The sequence below is a fragment of the Homarus americanus genome, unplaced genomic scaffold (genome assembly GCF_018991925.1).
Source record: "Homarus americanus isolate GMGI-L3 unplaced genomic scaffold, GMGI_Hamer_2.0 scaffold16430, whole genome shotgun sequence".
Lineage (NCBI taxonomy): Eukaryota > Metazoa > Arthropoda > Malacostraca > Decapoda > Nephropidae > Homarus > Homarus americanus.
In genome coordinates, this window is record NW_024729259.1 from 6,670,199 (window position 1) to 6,691,949 (window position 21,751).

Genomic DNA, 21,751 nt, shown 5'->3' on the forward strand with positions numbered 1-21,751 from the left:
AGGCTTTTAGCAAAGGAAATAGCTAACGTGTGTATAATACTCAGTGCACGTAACAGTGTAGTAACAGGTCACTCAATTCGACTGTGTGAGGTAACGTATTATGGTGTGACAGAGAGTACTACACACTGTAACATAACTCACAGAATTACAGAACAACATCTATGGGTTATCCATCCGTGGGACACAACACAACTACCTCACTACACAAGATCATCTCCATTGGTACACTACCAGTCCTTCAGACACAAGTATTTAATGATTAATGCAGTACTAAGTATTGTAATGATTGTGTACTGCTGAGGTGGCCTGACATGTTGGATGTATGTGTATCGGAGAAATAGTGTTATAGTCGACGATACTGTGATCCTGTTATGTGAGTCCATTTAGAGGTGTGAGTGAAGAGGTGGACGAGGCTGGGCGGGGGAGGGGGCGCGGGTACAGGAGAACAATACGGCTCAAGAAGGAAAAAGTGGAGGAAGAGTTCTATCGGATCCAACTGTTCGACCTCAAATTGTAAAGGTGTTGCTTGGTCGTGTGTGTCTCACCCTCACTCCTCTTTGTCGTTTGTTAATTTTATTTTACTGCTCCGTTATGTTCACTGGAGCGAGGTACTACAGTAATTTACGTTTGTTTTATAGAGTAACAAGTGCACCGCGGAAACATAGTGTGCTTGTGTGTGAAGCTTCATATTAATATACTCCACGGTCGTATTGCCAGGACGCGTCTTGGGGGTTTTAGGTTTATATTTAACTGGTTTATGATGGATGGCGTGACGTAGATAATAAAGAACGGTTTATCAAGTTGTGTAGCTGTTTAATCTTGTTGCTGGAGTAAAGCGATTAACAGTACGTGACTGGAGGGATACAGTTTTGAGTGAAGTGTTTTAATGATAACAACACAATGAGGAAGTCGTCGCTCGAGAGATAATTTGTAATTTCTTCAGTTTTTGTTGAATTGTTGATTTAAAGATGGGGAATATACACGTTATTATTTAATCCGATGAAATATTGGCGGTAAGTCTTAAAGGATTTCATTTCTAGATATCATGGAAGGTGTTGGCTGTGTAGTGCTTATTGAGGAACAGAAAATTAGGGGGGGTTGGGAGAGCGACAGGGGTATTATATGCATGTATGTATGTATGTATGTATGTATATTTGTGTTTCTGTGTGTGTCTGTATCTGTCTGCATGTGTCTGTGTATGTTTGTGGATGTGTATGTGTGTGTGTGTGTGTGTGTGTGTGTGTGTGTGTGTGTGTGTGTGTGTGTGTGTAGAATATGTTTTTAAATAATCCAAATTAGTGACACCAAATTAGTCCTAGAACAATTCATGAAGTTTTGCCACTGAAAGTATTAATAATAACATAATGGACCTCTTTCTAGTGTGAAGATAAGAGGAAGATGCCGGCAATTTTTTTTTAACTCTTTGACGACGATGATTTAACCCTTCAGGTCTCATAGGGTTAAAACATTTAGTAATGAGGGATACTGAGGGTTTAAGTCTTCTCAGTTTGGTTACTGTGAAGTTTATTTAACCAAGTGACGACCGTGAACATTACGAAAATTAGTATTAGGTTCTGTGAGTTCAATTATATCCAGTGCTTAGAAAGTTCACATAACCTTAGTGTTCAGAAAGTTCACATAACCTGAAAGTTCACATAACCTCAGTGTTCAGAAAATTCACATAACCAGAAAGTTCACATAACCTGAAAGTTTACATAACCTCAGTGTTCAGAAAGTTCACATAACCTCAGTGTTCAGAAAGTTCACATAACCTCAGTGTTCATAAAGTTCACATAACCTCAGTGTTCATAAAGTTCACATAACCTCAGTGTTCAGAAAGTTCACATAACCTCAGTGTTCAGAAAGTTCACATGACCTTGGTGGGCAGAAGTCACGAATACTAAGCTGCAGGAAGTCGAGAAAATGTATGCAGTCACGACTTTAAGAATCTTCATATTAATAATTAAGTTGTTAATATCATACTTGACGTGTATGATAGATATAGTAACATGACGTGTATGATAGATATAGTAACATGACGTGTATGATAGATATAGTAACATGACGTGTATGATAGATATAGTAACATGACGTGTATGATAGATATAGTAACATGACGTGTATGGTAGATATAGTAACATGACGTGTATGATAGATATAGTAACATGACGTGTATGATGAGAGAGAGAGAGAGAGATGTATTATTGGTGTTATCGTTTATAAAGTATACATAGTTGTGTTTATTATATATTAGTGTGAATATAACCGTGAGGGCGGTGCTGGAACTAACACAAGACGACGCCGAGTAGCCAAGCCGCCTCTTGCCTGGCCGCGCTGGTCGACCTAGATCGTGATCACTCATCTAGGTTACCGCCACCATTCTAGGGGATGGATCATGGTTTCGTGGCTCACTATATATGTACCACTTTATATTTTACTGGCATGCGTTCATATACCAGACGTTAAGTAAGGTGATATAACGTTGCAGTATCCTTCTCAGCGCGTTTTTGAGTTGAAGTCGTACGAGCAGTGATCGAAGCCAGAGTCGGCTGGACGAGTCAGGGGCTCTGGACACATGGCTCTACTTCCCGCCTACTCTGGGCTCGCGCGCGTGTCCAAGTAACTAACTATATATCAATTTGGAGCAAGTTTTTAGAACAGTGTAGTACAGTCGTAGCTCCCAGCATCTTAAGTAACGCGTGGGTGGACCAAGGCTATGTGTGACGTTACCATCATTAAAGAGCCCATATACATTACCGGTTTTTACGGATGATTCAATCTTTTATCACTAGACCTTCCCATTAAAGTGCTGTCAAGGGGAGAGATTTCAACAGTATTTATAAAGTAATCCAAGGTGTTTGAATGATGTGTTATTATGTCTTGTTCCTGTTAATATCACGGAATAGACACTTAGATATTTCATTGGGAAGAAGAGCAACATTTTGTAGAACGGAGTTGGTGAACGAGGTCTGCCTCCACCAGCACCAGGCTCTAGTGCTGGGGTGAATAAATATACTAAGTACAAGAAGTGTATACTGAATTATCTATCAAGTAAAAGTATACTTATAGAGAATGTGAGTCACACGAGCAGTATGTGTGTGTGTGTGTGTGTGTGTGTAAACCTTGGAAGTACACACACAAAAGTCACGACACCCAGACGATTATTTCACCCGACACAGACAACAGAAGAGCGTCATGAGGCCTCAAAGATCAGCCCTCACTGCCACCCATGACCCTACACACACCATGCTGCCACCCATGACCCCACACACACCATGCTGCCACCCATGACCCTACACACACTATGCTGCCACCCATGACCTACACACACCATGCTGCCACCCATGACCCTACACACACCATGCTGCCACCCATGACCCACACACACCATGCTGCCACCCATGACCCTACACACACCATGCTGCCACCCATGACCCTACACACACCACATGCTGCCACCCATGACCCCACACACACCATGCTGCCATCATGACCCTACACACACCATGCTGCCACCCATGACCCTACACACACCATGCTGCCACCGACCCTACACACACCATGCTGCCACCCATGACCCCCACACACACCATGCTGCCACCCATGACCCAACACACACCATGCTGCCACCCATGACCCCACACACACCATGCTGCCTGACCCACCATGCTCCCACCCATGACCCCACACACACCATGCTGCCACCCATGACCCTACACACACTATGCTGCCATTGCTCATCTTTCTGGGTTCGATTAGGTTAGGTTAGGTTAGGTTCGGCTTCCAAGACACTTTTAAAGACTTATTCTGCTGTTGTCTCTCTCAGTGCTGAGATAACCACTGTCAGCCCACCACCACCAGCCCACCACCATCACTGGCCCACCACTATCACCGGCCCACCACCATCACCGGCCCACCACCATCACCGGCCCACTACCATCACGGCCCACCATCACCGGCCCACCACCATCACTGGCCCACCACCATCACTGGCCCACCACCATCACCGGCCCACACCATCATGGCCCACCACCATCACTGGCCCACCACCATCACCGGCCCACCACCATCACTGGCCCACCACCATCACCGGCCCACCATATTCTGTCAAATTTTATCTTGGTCTTCGAGCTAGGAGGACTCGTCGTGGCCAGGGTGGGAGAAGTATTTTCCTTCATTATCAAGTGTAACGCTAACCTCGATTCTGTTTCTTCCTGAACTTGTACGTTTTAGCTTTATCTTTACTACGAAAACCTGCACAGACAGGTTCTATTGTCAAGTGTTTAGATGTTGTTCTCTTCTGATGTATATACCCCCGTTTAAGAACCATCTTCAGTATACAGCAGCTACTAATAATTATATATAACATGTTGTGCGGGTTATTAGTATTTCTCTCGGTAATTGTTAATCATCAGTTCTAATTTTCCAACACCTATAATTATTTGTGAAGAACACAATCATCTTTCGGTACAATATATAATATAGTAGATGGTAAACTTGTCTAGGAATCAACGTCCAAATTCAATTCAGCAATTATTATATTTTTTGAGATGTATTTCATTTCTAACCACATGTGTCGTCTTCAGAAGCTTTTAGTGCCGTACTTATATATTAACACTTAAGACCTCAATACAAGATAAGACACATCCTCTAACTTACATAAAATACCTGGAGGTAGAGTGAGTCAACTTATAACCTCACACTGTTACTCCTTGTATGTTTGCCTTTCGTGAGGACTACACTCGGCAGGACCTTGGACCAGCCAGCCTTCACAATTACATCAGTGTGACGAAACGAGGCGAGAACACAACCCAGGGTGAGTAGCCGTCCGTCACCACACGACTCGGGGCTCTAGGGCCGGTGTTCAGGTATACGTTAGAGTGACAGCTTTAATTTCATAGAGATCGCTGGTATAGAATTGCTAATGTTGAACCCAAGACAACCTGTTATTAAAATCCAGACTAGATATACTGAAGCAATTTCCTCCTCGTGCTGATGAGAGAGTGACTACAGTTATACAGTATGCCATCCATCGCCTCCCCGGGAACACTGCTCCACCCTCCACCTACCATGTAAGGAACGACATAACTGATAGAATATTTTCCACGTGCTTGACTGTCCTCCACCCATCCCAGCTCCCCCCCTACCCCGTCCCCAACCAATGACTCAACCCATGTCCTGTATCAGCCAGACGCGCGCCCATATCCCAACTTCCCCCAACCCATGCCCCATACCCGTTGCCCATCATTCAGCCCCTGTCCCAAAATGACTCATCCTCATCTCTTATTTTCTGTAAACTCTGTGAGAATTGATTATTATTATTATCATCATTATTATTATTATTGATGTTTTTGTTGTTGATATTATTATTAACTGCTCTGGAAGGTGATGGAGAGTAGGTGGTGGGTGATGGAGGGAAGGGTAGGTGGTGGGTGATGGAGGGAAGGGTGGTGGAGGTGATGGAGGGTGATGGAGGGAGAGGGTAGATGGAGGGTGATGGAGGGAAGAGTAGGTGGTGGGTGATGGAAATGGTAGATGGTAGGTGATGGAGGGAAGGAGTAGGTGGTGGGTGATGGAGGGAGAGGTAGATGGAGGGTGATGGAGAGAAAGGGTAGGTGGAGGTGATGGAGAGAAGTGTAGGTGGAGGGTGATGGAGGAAGTGTAGGTGGTGGGTGATGGAGGAAGGGTAGGTGGTGGGTGATGGAGAAAGGGTAGGTGGAGGGTGATGGAGGGAAGGGGTAGATGGAGGGTGATGGAGGAAGGGTAGGTGGAGGGTGATGGAGGGAAGGGTAGGTGGTGGGTGATGGAGGAAGGGTAGGTGGTGGGTGATGGAGAGAAGGGTAGATGGAGGGTGATGGAGGGAAGGGTAGATGGAGGGTGATGGAGGGAAGGGAAGGTGGAGGTGATGGAGGGAAGGGTAGGTGGTGGGTGATGGAGGGAAGAGTTGGTGGTGGGTGATGGAGGGAAGGGTAGGTGGTGGGTGATGGAGGGAAAGAGTAGGTTGTGGGTGGTGGAGGGAAGGGTAGGTGGTGGGTGATGGAGGGAAGGTGTAGGTGGTGGGTGGAGGGAGAGAGTAGGTGGAGGTGGTGGAGGGGAAGGGGTAGATGGAGGTGATGGAGGGAAGGGTAGGTGGAGGGTGATGGAGGAAAAGAAGGTGATGGAGGAAGGGTAGGTGATGAAGGGAAGGGAAGGTGATGGATGGAAGAGGTGATGGAGGGAAGGGTAGGTGATGGAGGAAGGTAGGTGATGGAGGGAAGGGAAGGTGATGGATGGAAGAGGTGATGGAGGGAAGGGTAGGTGATGGAGGGAAGGGTAGGTGATGAAGGAAGGTGATGGAGGGAAGAAGGTGATGGAGGGAAGGGTAGGTGATGGAGGGAAGGGGTAGGTGATGGAGGAAGGGAAGGTGATGGATGGAAGAGAGGTGATGGAGGGAAGGGTAGGTGATGGAGGAAGGTAGGTGATGAAGGGAAGGGAAGGTGATGGAGGGAAGAAGGTGATTGAGGGAAGAGAAGGTGATGGAGGGAAGGGCAGGTGATGGAGGGAAGGGTAGGTGATGGAGGGAAGGGCAGGTGATGGAGGAAAGAGAAGGTGATGGAGGGAAGGGTGGGTGATGGAGGAAGAAAGGTGATGGAGGAAGGGTGGGTGATGGAGGAAGGGCAGGTGATGGAGGAAGGGTAGATAATGGATGGAAGGGCAGGTGATGGAGGGAAGAGAAGGTGATGGAGGAAAAGAAGGTGATGGAGGAAGGGTAGATAATGGATGGAAGGGCAGGTGATGGAGGGAAGGGTAGATAATGGATGGAAGGGCAGGTGATGGAGGGAAGAGAAGGTGATGGAGGGAAGGGTAGGTGATGAAGGGAAGGGAAGGTGATGGAGGAAGGGTAGATAATGGATGGAAGGGCAGGTGATGGAGGGAAGGGTAGATAATGGATGGAAGGGTAGGTGATGAAGGGAAGGGAAGGTGATGGAGGAAGAGAAGGTGATGGAGGGAAGGGTAGATAATGGATGGAAGGGCAGGTGATGGAGGAAAGAGAGGTGATGGAGGAGAGAAGGTGATGGAGGAAGGGGTAGATAATGGAAGGAAGGGCAGGTGATGAAGAGGAAGGTGATGGAGGGAAGAAGGTGATGGAGGGAAGGGTAGATAATGGAAGGAAGGGCAGGTGATGGGGAAGGGTAGATAATGGATGGAAGGGACAGGTGATGGAGGGAAGGGTAGGTGATGGAGGGAAGGGTAGGTGATGAAGAGGGGAAGGAAGGTGATGGGGGAAGAAGGTGATGGAGGGAAGGGTAGATAATGGATGGAAGGGCAAGTGATGGAGGGAAGGGGTAGGTGATGGAGGGAAGGGTAGGTGATGAAGGGGAAGGGAAGGTGATGGATGGAAGGGCAAGTGATGGAGGAAGGGTAGATAATGGATGGAAGAGAAGGTGATGGAGGAAGGGTAGATAATGGATGGAAGGGCAGGTGATGGAGGAAGGGTAGATAATGGATGGAAGGGCAGGTGATGGAGGGAAGAGAAGGTGATGGAGGAAGGTAGATAATGGATGGAAGGGCAGTTGATGGAGGGAAGGGTAGATAATGGATGGAAGGGCAGGTGATGGAGGGAAGGGCAGGTGATGGAGGAAGGGTAGATAATGGATGGAAGGGCAGGTGATGGAGGGAAGGGCTGGTGATGGAGGAAGGGTAGATAATGGATGGAAGGGCAGGTGGAGGAAGGGAGTAGGTGATGGAGGAAGGGTAGATAATGGATGGAAGGGCAGGTGATGGAGGGAAGAGAAGGTGATGGAGGGAGGTAGATAATGGATGGAAGGGCAGTTAATGGAGGGAAGAGAAGGTGATGGAGGAAGGGTGGATAATGGATGGGGTAGATAATGGATGGAAGGGCAGTTAATGGAGGAAGAAGGTGATGGAGGGAAGGTTAGGTGATGGAGGGAAGGGTAGATAATGGATGGAAGGGCAGGTGATGGAGGAAGAAGGTGATGGAGGGAAGGGTAGATAATGGACGGAAGGGCAGTTAATGGAGGAAGAAGGTGATGGAGGGAAGGTTAGGTGATGGAGGGAAGGGTAGATAATGGATGAAGGGGCAGGTGATGGAGGGAAGAGGTGATGGAGGGAAGGGTAGATAATGGATGGAAGGGCAGGTGATGGAGGAAGGGTAGATAATGGATGGAAGGGCAGGTGATGGGGAAAGGGTAGATAATGGATGGAAGGGCAGTTAATGGAGGGAAGAGAGGTGATGGAGGGAAGGTTAGGTGATGGAGGGAAGGGCAGGTGATGGAGGAAGGGGTAGATAATGGATGGAAGGGCAGTTAATGGAGGGAAGAGAGGTGATGGAGGGAAGGTTAGGTGATGGAGGAAGGGCAGGTGATGGAGGAAGGGTAGATAATGGATGGAAGGGCGGTGGAGGAAGGGTAGATAATGGATGGAAGGGCAGTTAATGGAGGGAAGAAGGTGATGGAGGGAAGGTTAGGTGATGGAGGGAAGGGCAGGTGATGGAGGGAAGGGTAGATAATGGATGGAAGGGCAGTTGATGGAGGGAAGGGTAGATAATGGATGGAAGGGCAGGTGATGGAGGAAGAAAGGTGATGGAAGGAAGAGTAGGTAATGGAGGGAAGGGTAGATAATGGATGGTAGGGCAGTTGATGGAGGGAAGGGTAGATAATGGATGGAAGGGGCAGGTGATGGAGGGAGGAGTAGTGATAGAGGAAGGGGGTAGGTGATGGATGGAAGGGCATGTGATGGATGGAAGGGTAGGTGATGGAGGGAAGGGTAGGCGATGGAGGGAAGGTTAGGTGATGGAGGGAAGGATAGGTGATGGATGGAAGGGCATGTGATGGATGGAAGGGTAGGTGATGGAGGGAAGGGTAGGCGATGGAGGGAAGGTTAGGTGATGGAGGGAAGGATAGGTGATGGATGGAAGGGCATGTGATGGAGGGAAGGGTAGGTGATGGAAGGAAGAGTAGGCGATGGAGGGAAGAGAAGGTGATGGAGGGAAGGGTAGATAATAGATGGAAGGGCAGGTGATGGCACACTTCCAGGAACCAAGGGTATCTGGTGGTGGTCAACATGATGCATTTCCTGCCTCTAAGTCCTGCCAGTGACCACGAGACCCCGTGTATGGTGGTGAAGGGGTAATGGTAGTAGTGGTGGTATTGGTAGTTGTGGTGGTAATTGTAGTATTGGTGGTAATGGTAGTAGTGGTGGTAATAGTGGTGATGTGGTAATGGTAGTAGTGGTGATAGTGGTGGTGATGTGGTAATGGTAGTAGTGGTGGTAATGGTAGTAGTGGTGGTAATGATAATAGCGGTGGTAGTGGTAGTAGTGGTGGTAATGATAGTAGTGGTGGTAGTAGTTATAATGGAGATGTGGTAATGGTAGTGATGATGATAGTAATGGTAATGGTGGTCATGTGTTAGTAATGATTGGTGTAGTGATGTGGTAGGGGTGATGGTGACAGTGGTGTTGTGACGGTGGTTCTGTGATGGAGGTTGGTGTTGGTGATATTGGTGGTGGTGACATTAGGAGTGATGGTGTTGTTGATAGTGCTGGTGTTACGTTGTGGTGGTGATGGTGGCGGTGGTGGTGGTGACATTAGGAGTGATGGTGTTGTTGATAGTGCTGGTGTTACGTTGTGGTGGTGATGGTGACAGTGGTTACGTAAGGTGAGAGGCAGTAGAAATAGTTTGGTTAGAATGAGAGACAGTTTAAGTTAGGGTGGGTAGGTTAGGTTAGGTTAGGTTAGGTTAGGTTAGGTTAGGTCAGGTTAGGAGATGTGTTTATGGCTGTACATCACCAATTATATCAATCACTAGTTGTCTCACATTACACAGAGCTAGTAAATAGAACACCCGCTACTGTATATAGAACAACTCATGTGTTCTCTCTTACGAAATGCCATATTGACATCGACTTAATTCCTTTCATAATACTATTCCACACACATACACACACAGACACACACACACACACACACAGTCATTATTAGGTACAAAGTTCATATAAAAGTTGATGTCTTAAAGTGTAGTTTGTTTTCATGCTACGTAAATATGGACAGAAGTTAGATGAAGATAATCCGGACTCAATCTGCCATGTTATACCGAGTAAATATAATGCGAATGTTCTTGTCATGTAGGCTAACCCACTGACATAGATAGCGTTGGATCACTACCTGGGCTGCAGCGTTCAAGTCTCCCACGTAGCTGGTGGCGAGAACTGCTGTTGCCTGCTGCTACCTGATAAACACCAGCAGTCTTCCGTCACTACCTCCCTCCTTATCTTCAACTACCCTCTTACATATAACTATTCATTTATTACTTATTGCTCCCGTCTTGTTTCTAGTAATAATACCTTACCAAGTATATATTGTTTATCGCTGACTGTGTTTATCTTACAACTCTTTTAGTCTCTTGATTTTATTTATAGATGTGTGGATGATGTTGTTTTTAGCCGCCAGATTCTCTCTCCAGTCGCACAGATCAATACTTGTATCTGTAAGCACCTCACAGTAGTTGCCAGCGTTGTATTAGATAAGCACAATAATCTTAATGTATTAATAGACTCCGCCTTAGAGCTAGTGTAGATGGCAGTGTTGTTAAAGTATACAGTATATATATAGGTAAAAGAGTATTTACTAACTGGATAGTTGAACATATGAATTATGACTAAAGGTGAGGAAGTGAGGTGTGTGTGTGCGTGTGTGTGTGTGTGTTGTTATCCCGGGGGTGGCCGGAGGGGGCGGCTGGTGTGGGTGGAGGCTAATGGACATGGTCACTCGCTCTTCTGCAGGTACTTGGTGCCATCACACACACTCTGTATTCCTAAAAAATATCTCTCCAGGCTGGGGGAGTGTGGTAAGCGGTTAGAGATACCAAAATACAGCTGGAGTGTGCAACATAAACTAAGGAGTGTTCACTAACGTACAGGTGGCGGGACAAAGTCCTTGGGACCGCTAGGCTAGCGGCTCTGGGGTACGGTAAGCATTTCCCGCTGTATTTCGTCTGTGTCGTATTTCTTCAAGCTCTGTTTTAATTTTTCATGTGATTGTCACCAGCAGAAACACTTTATGTGCCGTTTAGTATTAATACTTTATCACAGTGAATTTAAAGGTGCTGAAAAAAGCAGTTAATGACCAAAATAGTATAAATATAATAGAGATGGCGAGGTGTTCATCAGGTACTGCTATGGCGCTCAGATACCGTTAGCAACCTGGGTCGACCTGATGCCCAGATTATACACCTTGTCGCAGGGCCCTGGGGCAGATGGGTATTTTCGGGAGGCAAGGGGTAAATCCAGGTGCCCACGTTGCCCCTAGGAATGTCCTGACCACAGGAGAGCCAGGGATATTCACAAACATTGGTCTGCTTGGAGTGACTGTCCCGTTTGATGTACCGTTTGGTGCACCCGAGTAACCTGTTGGGTCGTTGTGGAGGTCCTGCCAGAGTATCTTCAACCCCCACACCTTGTGATAACAGTGCCCCCTTCTTCACTACCCTTCCAGGTTACCCTTCACTCTTACACTATATATATATATATATATATATATATATATATATATATATATATATATATATATATATATATATATATATATATATATATATATATATATATATATATATATATATATATAATGTGTGTGTGTGTGTGTTTGTGTGTGTCTTAAAACTGCAATCATGTTTCCTTATACACAGCGTATGGAACACCTGCATTTCGGTTTGAGTTATTACCCATCACCAAAGAACATTTTAGGGTTTTTTCCTGGCCACTCACCTATAAGTTGCTGTGATGATGGGTAAGCACAGAACTTGCTTAAACAATATAATAGTTTCTGGAACTCGATTAACATCCAGGGGTCCCACAGGCAATAGATCCACAGCACAACTGATACACTCGATGCCTTCAAGGAGATGTTTGTGGTGTCGCGGTGCACAGTAAGAGTTCACACGCAGCAGAAGCACCAGAGCCAGTAACAACAGTAGCAGTAGTAGTAATATAAATAACCCCACAAGAGAGAGCGAGAGCGTGAAGGTCCGTCAACTGCCACAGTCACAACGAGACTGAAGCTAGCTGGCCTACATTCGCAGCGCACCACCAGCACCACCAGTCCGCCATCCTTGGCCCTGACACTGGAACCCACCCCGTGTGAGGCATTGTGGGTAGACTGTGTAGGAAATAGTCCACAGGAGCCTTTTCAACACCCTCTTGTCTTTTACAGAGTTAAATACGACACAGCACCAGAACCACACGAGAGAAAACACAAGAACTTAGAGAGAGAGGAGTGAAGGAAGCAGCTCGGATTGGCTCTTGACTCTTGACCCACACTCAGGAACCCCGACCTCCTGCCCACCAACATTCTCAACATTTGCTCTTTCACCATTTTGTGTTTCTCTTAATTTTATAACATATGACAACTAACACCTCACAAGAAGTTGGTCTCTGTGACGAAAGGCAAATTTTGAAGGTAAAGTTTTCTTTTTGGGAGAGGACGGCAGCCTATGGGCGGTGCGTTTAATATCTAGGACTGGCGCGCACCCCCCTCACTCGCTCCCTCTAATGCATCCCCCCCCCCCCCAGACCTCCTTACCGCGATTCGCTCCCTGATCCGCTGGCGACGATACACCCGGAGCTCCTAGCTAACTCTTGTTCCTCTGTTCAGCTCTTGTACCGGGTGGGTGTAAGCACTTTGACAACACTGAGCGTCTTCCTTACGTACGTTATGAGAGGAAACTGATCCATCATACTGTAAAACAAATAATAACTAGATCATTCACTCTTACTCTCAGCACAGTTCCTCGTTCTTAGGTAAAGTAGGTGACCCACATTTAAGTTCCCGCGGTCCCCCACATCCCAGGGCCCTCTCAGTCCCCCATCTCGGCTTCCCTTACCCCCTCCTTCTCCTTGGGGCAGGTTCTCAACCCACCTATACATATTATAGGGACAAAAATGACCAGGTAAAAACTTGCATTTTTACCTGGTCCTCTGGCTACTGTGGAAGCCGTGAGCAGAGAGTGTGGTGGTCAGGTGGGTGTTATGGTGCTTTACTATGGTGGCCAGGTGGGTGTTATGGTGCCTCACTATGGTGGCCAGGTGGGTGTTATGGTGGTTTACTGTGGTGGCTATGTGGTGCTTCACTGTGGTGGCCAGGTGGTGCTTCACTATGGTGGCCAGGTGGTGCTTCACTATGGTGGGTGTTGTGGTGCTTTACTATGGTGGCCAGGTGGTGCTTCACTATGGTGACCAGGTGGGTGTTGTGGTGGTTCTCCTACACCTGCCTGATGTTATTACACTTAATTATGCTCTGGTTAACATTGCTCTTACTAAACATTGGATAAATGTTATGAATGTTTAGGAACTGTAGTGCTGTAGGAGGGTGCATAATGTGTGTTGTTGTTGGTGTGGTACAGGTCCGTCACAGGTTGGTGTTGGTTGGTGTGGTACAGGTCTGTCACAGGTTGGTGTGGTACAGGTCCGTCACAGGTTGGTGTTGGTGTGGTACAGGTCTGTCGTTGGTGTGGTACAGGTCCGTCACAGGTTGGTGTTGGTGTGGTACAGGCTGCTCACAGGTTGGTGTGGTAGGTCAGCTCCCGTCACAGCTGGTGTTACAGGTCCGTCACAGGTTGGTGCACAGGTCTCTGGACAGGCTGGTGCTGGTGTGGTACAGGTCCGTCACAGTTGGTGCTGGTGTGGGCAGTGTTGGTGTGGTACAGGTCCGTGGTTGGTGTGGTGGTACAGGTTGGTCAGGTCCGGTCAGGTCAGTGTGGTACAGGTCCGTCACAGGCTGGTGCTGGTGTGGTACAGGTGGGTACACAGGTTGGTGCTGGTGTGGTACAGGTCACAGGTTGGTGCTGGTGGTACAGGTTGGTGCTGGTGTGGTACAGGTCCGTCACACAGGTCCGTGGTTGGTGCTGGTGTGGTACAGGTCCGTCACAGGTTGGTGTTGGTGTGGTACAGGTCCAGGTTGGTGTGGTGTGGTACAGGTCCGTCACAGGTTGGTGCTGGTGTGGTACAGGTCCGTCACAGGTTGGTGTTGGTGTGGTACAGGTCCGTCACAGGTTGGTGCTGGTGTGGTACAGGTCCGTCACAGGTTGGTGCTGGTGTGGTACAGGTCCGTCACAGGTTGGTGTTGGTGTGGTACAGGTCCGTCACAGGTTGGTGCTGGTGTGGGTGGAGGTCCGTCACAGGTTGGTGCTGGTGTGTACAGGTCCGTCACAGGTTGGTGTTGGTGTGGTACAGGTCCGTCACAGGTTGGTGCTGGTGTGGTACAGGTCCGTCACAGGTTGGTGCTGGTGTGGTACAGGTCCGTCACAGGTTGGTGCTGGTGTGGTACAGGTCCGTCACAGGTTGGTGTTGGTGTGGTACAGGTCCGTCACAGGTTGGTGTTGGTGTGGTACAGGTCCGTCTGGGTTGGTGGGTGTGGTGGTCCGTCTGGGTTGGTGCTGGTGTGGTACAGGTCCGTCACAGGTTGGTGTTGGTGTGGTACAGGTCCGTCACAGGTTGGTGCTGGTGTGCACAGGTCCGTCACAGGTGGTGCTGGTGTGTACAGGTCCGTCACAGGTTGGTGTTGGTGTGTACAGGTCCGTCACAGGTTGGTGTTGGTGTGGTACAGGTCCGTCACAGGTGGTACGGGTCCGTCACAGGCTGGTGCTGGTGTGGTACAGGTCCGTCACAGGCTGGTGCTGGTGTGGTACAGGTCCGTCACAGGTTGGTGTTGGTGTGGTACAGGTCCGTGCATGGGAAGATTGTTGACTCAGGTCTTAACCACTTGATGAAGGGAACTGATGATCATTATTATTATTATTATTATTATTATTATTATTATTATTATTATTATTATTATTATTATTATAGCTTTTTTCATCTCTTTATTTTAGTATTCACTGAGGCTTTATCTTTAAATATACTGCCTTTTGCATAATAAAATCATTATATATATATATATATATACAGTATGTGTATGTTTGTGTGTGTGTGTGCTGTAAAAAAAATTGTGTACAATGACTGGCAGTGTTTTTGGTTCAAGGTAAAGTATAATAAGACGTTTGTTGACTTTTGTTTATACGGGGCCAATGTGTGATGAGTTTGTAGTTGTGTTTATATTTTGTCTACCTGGAGAAGCTGTGTATAATGAGTCTACCTGGAGACCTAGTTTATAATGTGTCTACCTGGAGAACTAGTTTATAATGTGTCTACCTGGAGAACTAGTTTATAATGTGTCTACCTGGAGAACCTGTGTATAATGTGTCTACCTGGAGAACTAGTGTTTATAATGTGTCTGAGGTGCTGGTGTGTTTAAAGCAGGTTTGTAAAGCAGTAGGATAGTTGGTAATGATGGTAGTGGTGATTGTTGTGGTTTGGGTAGTATTAAAGGTAGTAATGGTGGTGATGATGGTAGTAGTAGTGGCAGTGGTAGTAATGATGGTGATGATGGTAATAGTAGTGGCGGTGGTAATAATGGTGGTGGTGGTGGTATTAGGAGGAGGGGGTGGTGGTGGTGGTGGTGGTGGTGGTAGAGGACATTGACCCCGTGCACCGTATCAGTGCTCGCTCTTCACTTCAGTAGAGGAGGACTGTGGCTAGTGATGCTCGTGGCTACACATAATACCAAGATACTGTACTAGTTTAACACATCCTTGAATACAAAACTAGTACTGTATTTCTATTAGAGATTCACTATCAATATAGATTACCTTTCGTCGTGTTTATATTTTTTCTTTATCATTATTTGGTATAGAGTTGATAACACTGGTATTAATGCATTATGAACTCTAGTATGTTATTTGTGTTCACCGAGTAAAGTGTTGTTATAAAACACTCAATATTGAACGGGTGTGAGGAGGAAGGACCCTGGTGGCCTAGTCGGTGATGTAAGAAGAGGTGACACGGGAGAAGGATTACTTGTGTGACACCATCAACTGCCTCACATGACACACACACACACATGCTCTTCGCCCTGACTGCCTTACTGACTGTACCACTCATTATTCCCCTGTCGCATTGTATCCTCCTGTTATGAGTTGAACTGACTGTACCTCTTAATTGGTCTAAGTTCTGACTGGATTTGTCAGACTGTTGCCGGAGCCGGGAGAGCTGTGGATCATTCAAACGCTAATTAGATCTACCAGCTGTATACCGACTGTCAAGTGGCTGTACCACTGTAATACTTTCACGGCTGCTCCCACTCTCTTCTCTCTCCAGGGGAATGGATGGTGAGGTGTGCGTGGGAGGGGGACGTGGAGGAGGCAGGAAGTGGTTGGCGAGGCGTGGGAGGAGGGAGGCAGGGAGTGGGTGGCGAGGCGTGGGATGAGGGAGGCAGAGAGTGGGTGGCAAGGCGTGGGAGGAGGGAGGCAGGGAGTGGGTGGCGAGGCGTGGGATGAGGGAGGCAGAGAGTGGGTGGCAAGGCGTGGGAGGAGGGAGGCAGGGAGTGGTTGGCGAGGGGAGGGAGGAGGGAGGCAGGGAGTGGTTGGTGATGCTTGGCATAAGGCAGAGAGGCAGGGTGTGAAGGTTGGTGGGCTTTACCGCTGTCCTGTTGCCCTTCATAAATCCTGATAGATAGGTGACATCTTTTCCTCGTCCAGTTCCCTCTGCCACCCATACAACTTTGGGTAGATTAAAACAATATTTAAATAATTGCTGTAACTTCATTTTCATCGTTGATTTCATTTACGATAATTTGGAGAGGGTTTTTTTCTGCTCGTATACAATCATGTACGTATTGAATTATAGTTACATAGACTTTATTGTGGGATAAAATAACATTTGTCTTGATTAATTCATAGATATAATCTCTAACAGTTCTTCAGACATTGAATTAACATTTCTCTCAATTGACGAACAGAATGAATAGATAATGGAAGTTACCACGTTACCTGTTTGTAATAATGTGGATATTTATCCAGTAGACTCCACTGTAATTTGTAGTGTAAAGAATGTTCAGGACAAGACACTCCACTCAGTGACACTGGCGACGGGAGCACCTCTGGCGGCGTACGTGGCGTGCTCCCAGATGTAAACATGTCTATTCACTCGCAGTGTTTTTGGCAATACTTTGGCGAAATTCCCATAAGAAGTACTCTGGTATGTCGTATTTTTACTTCCCAAAGGATGAAGAAAGTTAAGAGGACGTGAGATGCTGTACATGTAGTGAGTGTACAAGTTGCTGCTCTGATGCTTGTCAAAATTTTATAGCTAATATATTGATTGTATACGCTACATTTAGGTGTTGGTAAGTAATATTAATTACAGTATATCCAGTTTTCTTAACAGGTGCATCGCCACAGTTGGTGCTGTACCTCCCTGATACTCCCGGGCCTTGGCTGCATGACTAACTTTGTGAACTAGAGTTCGACCATATGATTCTCTACAGATTCCTTTGCTTGAGTTACTTTTCTGCAGTTTGGTCCTGCTTGTGTGGGTCACTGCGGATCCTGTGTTGTGTTACTGAACCTTAGTTACCGTTCGTCTGTATCACAGTGTGAGAGAAAGTTCTTAAATGTTTGTCAACAAAGGAACAGAGAAACAATATTGTACTGGAATTTAATAAGTAACTGGCCAAATTAATATACCAGGAAAAGTGTAATGGTTTGGTAAGAGACTTAGACAAAAATATGTAATAAGTACTTGAAAAAGTCATACATGTGCAAATAATCATAATTTATGTGTATTGTATTCTGGCACCAACTTGAACTTTCTTTTCGGAAATACAGTATCATGTAACTTGAATGTGTCATGGTTTAGGAGTTTGGGAAGATGATTTTTAAGCAATATTTGCCTAAGTAGACTGTTTAAATTATATATATATATATATATATATATATATATATATATATATATATATATATATATATATATATATATATATATATATATATATATATATATATATATATATATCAGTTTATAAAGCTTAAGTAGAGTATTTCTCAAGGCGAAACATTTACGAGATGTTTGACGTAAAACGATAAAAAAAAGTTTCAATCCAATTTTGCAGGAAGAACCAGAGAGCGAATGTTAACACCAAACATGCGTAACTTGTGGTAAAGTTGGCCCAAAGTTCTCTCCCGCCGCTGGATGCAGTACCCCTTAGTTGTGTTACTGATAACCCAGCGAGTGGACTCTGGTACTAGTAACCCTTTAGTACAATAATAAAAAACTTTTTGTGTTCATTACTGTATAAGATGTTGCTTTTCTAAATTTGGGTGTAAATGAATATACCATTCAGGAGTTGTGTTCCTACAGGTTTAAAAAGGGGATGTTCAACTTCGCGTCCTGACACAGCTGTTACACACCTCAAGTACAAATAGCCAGATTATATCTACTAATTAACGTGTTGAGTGTATGTGTGTAGTGACGTAAATAAAGATCACAAATATGCCGCTGTATTATCATTAGTTGTTGTTAATAAGAAACAGTCACATCAATATATAATTCTTAATAATATATTAAAAAATATTCTTATTTCATGTTTGTGCGTAGGGTTTTCTCTTCTCGATCTTGAAAACACGTCGACCTCTTTGCAGGCTCAGTTTTGTACCAGTTAACTTCATCAAGAAATAATAATAATTAACTTTTCGCGGATTTTATATATCTTGAGAGCTTCTTCAAATACAAAGAAACTAGAGATGACAAAGGACACATGTCTGAGCTCTACGTCCACCTACAGTCCCGGCCAATGATTGTTTTGTACTGTCTAAAATTTCATCATCACCGCCATAATGATAATTGTGTCATTGGCATGTGCGTTTGGTTGTCGGCCAGTGAACAATTAATCTAATTTTAGAGGAAGTCAAAGGTCATGGTAAAAGCGTTTGACCTTTGACAAGATAAGAACTGGTATACTAATTATTGTAATGAAACTTGACACGGATGTTTTCCTCATCATGACCAAATTCTGTATTATATTGTTCCTCAGAGGCGTAAAATACAAAGGTCGTCACGCACGCTGCCTTTCATTAACTTATGTGAATTCATTCTGACATTAAACTTGTAGATAAGTAAGTGTTTGAGTCATAAGAAGGTTCAGTGACCTGTGTGTCTAGTTATGACTGTCACGTAGAAATATTTTACACCCAAGGGCTCACTTCAGGCCCTTACTGCTGACATGACACTGATTTTTTGCGGCCCATGGACAGACTATAAACTACTCCTTAACACACACACACACACACACACACACACACACACCATCATCGTGTCACTTATGAACCAATAAGTTTACTCCTTAACTTTCATAACAGTAAATTAAAACCATGATGATTTATATGAGGCGTGTAGGTGTTGTCACTCCCGTATTCATTACTACCACACAGTACCACATTGCACTGAGGTAACTTACGCATCTCTGGTCTGGATTCACAAAGAAGTTCGTTCGTTATCATCCCGGAATTGTTGGTATATGAGTGGAGTTAACAGGTCCACTTGACGTTGTTGGTAAAGATGTCCTCTATTATCCTGCGGTAGGGGAAGGACTGTTGATGTATACATGCTTGAGAATCTTAAGACTATGATGTAATTAACACTGGTAGGATCACCTGAAGATTATACCTCCCCAGTTTATTTTACCTGAAGATGAGCCATCATAACGCTAACCAAATCCAGTCTAACATAATATCAACCTGACTTAACATCACCCAACCCAACCCAAGTAGTGTTAGAATATTTAATCATTAGATAAAATAAGTTAAGAGCAGAATAACTGATTCTTCACACGATCCCACTAGTAAAATCTACACTTTAGCGAGAATATTTTGTGTCTTAGTGTGTGTGAAGGTTAATATAGTGTGGTACAGGTGGACACATAACCGGTAATTTAGTCGTGGGTGAACCTCGTGCCGCCCGGGGAAGTCAGTTGCTGCGGTCTTGGTAACTCCTTCACCTCACCACCTTCCTTCCTTCCAGTCTGTATGTCATGCCGAACCTCTCACTGACGTCACGCCGCGAAATAGGCATAACTGTAGGATGGTGTGAGTGGAGGATGGTGTGGGTGGAGGATGGTGTGAGTGGAGGATGGTGTGGGTGGAGGATGGTGTGGGTGGAGGATGGTGTGATTGGAGGATGGTGTGGGTGGAGGATGGTGTGGGTGGAGGATGGTGTGAGTGGAGGATGGTGTGAGTGGAGGATGGTGTGGGTGGAGGAGGATGGGGATGGGTGTGGGTGGAGGATGGAGTGAGAGTGGGGGATGGTGTGGAGTGGAGGATGGTGTGGGTGGAGGATGATGTGGATGGAGGATGGTGTGGGTGGAGGATGATGTGGATGGAGGATGGTGTGAGTGGAGGGTGGTGTGGGTGGGGATGATGTGAGTGGAGGTGGTGTGGGTGGAGGATGATGTGGGTGGAGGATGGTGTGAGTGGAGGTGGTGTGGGTGGAGGATGATGTGGATGGAGGATGGTGTGGGTGGAGGATGATGTGGGGGGAGGTGTGGAGGATGGTGTGAGTGGAGGGTGGTGTGGGTGGAGGATGATGTGAGTGGAGGGTGGTGTGGTTGGAGGATGATGTGGGTGGAGGATGGTGGTGGAGTGTGGGTGGAGGATGGGTGGGTGGAGGATGTGTGGGTGATGGTGTGAGGAGGATAGGAGTGGAGGAGGATGGTGTGGAGGAGGATGGTGGAGTGGAGGATGGTGGGTGGAGGATGGGTGGGTGGAGTGTGAGTGGAGGAGGATGGTGTGGGTGGAGGATGGGTGTGGTGGAGGAGGATGGTGTGAGGTGGATGGTGAGGATGGGAGGATGGAGGATGGTGTGGGTGGAGGATGGGTGTGAGTGGAGGATGTGTGGTGGAGGAAGTGGTGGGGATGGTGGAGGATGGTGTGGGTGGAGGATGGTGGGTGGGAGGAGGGTGGGGAGGATGGTGTTTGGTGGAGGATGGTGGGTGGAGGGAGGATGGTGAGGGGAGGATGATGTGAGTGGAGGAGGATAGGGGAGGGTGGGGTGGGGATGGTGTGGGTGGTGGGTGGTGGATGGTGGGGTGGGAGGAGGTGAGTGGAGGATGATGGGTGTGGTGGAGGAGGGTGATGGTGTGGAGGAGTGGTGTGTGGGTGGTGGGTGGAGGAGGATGGTGTGAGGGAGGATGATGGGGAGTGGAGGATGGTGTGGGTGGACGATGGTGTGAGTGGAGGATGGTGGGTGGAGGATGGTGTGAGTGGGGAGGATGGTGGGAGTGGAGGGGTGGGTGGAGGATGGTGGAGTGGAGGATGGTGTGAGTGGAGGATGGTGTGACTGGAGGATGGTGTGGGGTGGAGGATGGTGTGGAGGAGGATGGTGTGGGTGGAGGGAGGATGGTGTGAGGTGTGAGTGGAGGATGGTGTGGGTGGAGGATGGTGGAGTGGAGGAGGATGGTGAGGGGGAGGATGGTGTGGGTGGAGGATGTGTGAGTGGAGGATGATGGTGTGAGTGGAGGATGGTGTGAAAAGAAGAAGAAATATATGAATAAATAAGAAGGAAAGCAGAGAACAGGAAAAATATGAACAGAAGAAAAAGCAATGAAGAAGATAAGAAAAGTTCACGGTTAGGTCAGGTCAGGTCAGGTCAGGTCAGGTTAGGTTAGGTTAGGTAAGGTTAGGTGGGAATGGACAAAAGTTTCAGCTACGATTGTACTCATATCAAGAACAGTCGTGAGGCACTACAGTAGGGTACAGTAGTAGGTGTTAGTCTGAGTCGTTATGTGGTGGTGGTGGTGTGGGATACAGTGTGGTGGTGGTGGTGGTGTAAGAGACAGACAGTGTGGTGGTGGTGGTGTAAGGAACCAACTTCTTGCCGGCAGTGA

The 21,751-nt window shown here is 46.6% G+C and overlaps 1 protein-coding gene across 4 annotated transcripts in view; it reads right to left on the bottom strand.

Moving 5' to 3' along the window:
• LOC121866493 (transcriptional regulator CRZ1-like) overlaps positions 1 to 12,064 on the bottom strand; it is a 61,663-nt gene extending 49,599 nt beyond the window's left edge. For all 4 annotated transcript variants that reach the window (XM_042366216.1, XM_042366214.1, XM_042366217.1 and 1 more), the window contains exon 1: positions 11,767 to 12,064. The gene's annotated coding sequence lies outside the window, so the exon portion shown is untranslated. The remainder of the gene's footprint in view (positions 1 to 11,766) is intronic.
• Positions 12,065 to 21,751: the final 9,687 nt, after the last annotated feature.